General features: G+C 39.1%; 1 pseudogene across 1 annotated transcript; it reads right to left on the reverse strand.

The window, feature by feature from the left end:
* Positions 1-303: 303 nt before the first annotated feature.
* Positions 304-717, reverse strand: LOC307095725 (large ribosomal subunit protein eL28-like; annotated as a pseudogene). The gene has a single exon. The product of its transcript is annotated as a large ribosomal subunit protein eL28-like (transcript).
* Between the last annotated feature and the right edge of the window lie 1925 nt (positions 718-2642).

Here is a 2642-nt window from a genome sequence, read left to right on the forward strand (position 1 = left end):
TGCACCCAAAGTGAGCTAGGACTTTTTGACTACTTACTTCCAGGAGAAGCCGGTAAGAATTCTCCTCATCACAATTTCTGGAAGTGGTTATTAAATTCCATGAATCTGCAATGGCAGAATTATGATAACATTTCCATCAAGAGGTTAAAAATGAGAAAAATGACACATACGGTTGGAAATTTCTCAATTTCCAATGATAAGTGGCATTCATTATTATTATTATTATTATTATTATTATTATTATTATTATTTTCTTTTTGGGAAAGTCTGCTAACACCTTTATTATTTTGGGGGTTAGGGTGCTCAGGAACTCTTGGTGGGGCAGGCAAGCTTCCTCTTCACCATTCTGGGCTTCTGTCTGTGCAGTATGGTGCTGGCTCTGCAGATGGCAGCCATGCATGGATCCAGGCAGTACTGTTCTTGAGGATTATGTGCTGATTCTGCTGAGGGTGGCCTGGGTGTTCTTGTTGATCGTGGTCCACACATAGGAGGAGGTGGCCGGCTTTTTCTGGCAGGATATCTGCTTCATGATGACCACTACACCTCTGCTGTTGGCTGCAGGCTCCACACCCACCTTCTTGCAGTGAATCAGCTCATTGTAGCAGAAGGAGTTGCTGGACTTCAGGTGATTGGGTTCAGTGCTGTATGTATGCTTGTTCTTCTTGATCAGGAAGCTGGAGCAGTTCCATAGACCAACCATTGAAGGTGGGCAGACATGGAGGCAGCTCCCAGAAACAAAAAGAGCAGGCAGAGGAAAAAGCAGGTGTCATTCTTTTTCTTTATTACTGACTTTTGAGAGAGAGAGAGAGAGAGAGAGAGAGAGAGAGAGAGAGAGAGAGAGAAAGATAAAGAAACATCAGTTTGTTGTACCACTTATTGATGCATTCATTGGCTGATTCTTGTATGTGCCCTGCCTAGGGATCAGTCCAACAACCTTGGTGTATGGGGAGGATGCTCTAACCAACTGAGCTACCAGGCCAGGGCTGGATGTCATTCATTTCTAAGCAAAGTTTAATATCAGTAAGTTAATTTTAAAAATTAATGTAAAAATATTTTTCATAAACTTGATCATACTGCATCCCTTACTTAAAATATGTCTAAAAGTAATAAGGAAGCATACTGGGCTATGATTACAGGTAACATCCTGAAACTTTTGTTACCACTGCATCTAACAATTCTATTCCTTGGTGCTCACTCCAGGTTGAGTGCTGTAGATTTGTTCTATTCCTACCTGAGGGCAGTTGTGTTTTAATTAAAGGTAACATTTAGAAATGATTTAAGAAATTTGAATAATGAAAACAGACTTCTAAGTAAGTCATTAGGAGGCCTGTTTTTCTTCTTTTTACCTTTTCCAATTTTGAAACAGGTTCTAAATAATGTGTTATCAACCTTTTATGAAACAGTTACAAAATGGCACTGCATAGATTTATTCACATGTCTCTTGAATGTGATCAAAACACTTTTTATAATAAACTAGGGACCTGGTACACAAAATTCGTGCATGGATAGAGTTCCTAGGCCTGGCCAGCAATCAGGGCCAATCTGTGGGGTGACCAGCAGGGCGAGTGTGTGGCTTAGTGGTTGAGTGTCAACCTATGAACCAGGAGGTTCTATTCCTGATCAGGGCACATGCCAGGTTGCCAGCAATTCTCAGGGTGGGGCTTGTAGGTGGTAGCAAATTGATGATTCTCTCTCATCATTGATGTTTCTATTTCTCTCTCCCTCTCCCTTCCTCTCTGAAATCAATAAAAATATATATATTTTTAAAAAAGTAATGAGCATACTTTATGATCCACAATTTCACTCTTTGGTACATAATACAGACATGCCTTAAACAATGCTTTTTAAATTTTCTTATTTTGCAATTACAGTTTGCATTCAATATTTTTCTATATTAGTTTTCGATGTATAGCAGAGCAGTTAGAAAATCATGTACTTGACAGAGTGCTCCCCTGGATATTACAAGTACCCATCTGCCCCTGTACATAGTTATCATGATATTATTGATTATATTCCCTATGCTGTAATTTACATTTCTGTGATTATTCTTTAACTACCAAGTTGTACTTCTTAACACTATTTATTTTATATCTGGAAGTTGTGCCCTTTGACCTATATCTCCCCATGTACCCCACTCCCCAGTCCTTGACAACCACCATTCTACTCTTTTTCTAAGATTGACTTTTTAGATTACACATATAAGTGAGATCATACAGTATTTGCCTTTCTCCCTTTGGCTTATTTCACTTAGCATAATGCCCTCAAGATCCACCCATGTTGTTACAAATGGAAATGTTGTTTTTTTCAAAAATTCTTTCTTTTACATGGCTGAATAATATTCCATTGTATATACATAAACTGAGTGGCCAGATTATTATGACCACCTGATGTTTGTAGGCAAATTAGCCGTACACTGCATCATATGGGAAATGGAAGCCAAAGGCCTGTTCAAACACCTTTGCGGTCTGCAGTTACCAAGATAAAACGTCTCCAATTCACACAGGAACACAAGGATTGGACAGTTAAGCATTGGAAAAAAGTCATGTGGTCTGATGAATCACGTTTCCAGTTGCATCATGCAGATGGCAGAGTGAGAATTTCACAGAAATAGCATGAAAGCATGCACCCCACATGCATGAGTA

The sequence above is a fragment of the Cnephaeus nilssonii genome, assembly GCF_951640355.1.
Source record: "Cnephaeus nilssonii genome assembly, chromosome: X".
Lineage (NCBI taxonomy): Eukaryota > Metazoa > Chordata > Mammalia > Chiroptera > Vespertilionidae > Cnephaeus > Cnephaeus nilssonii.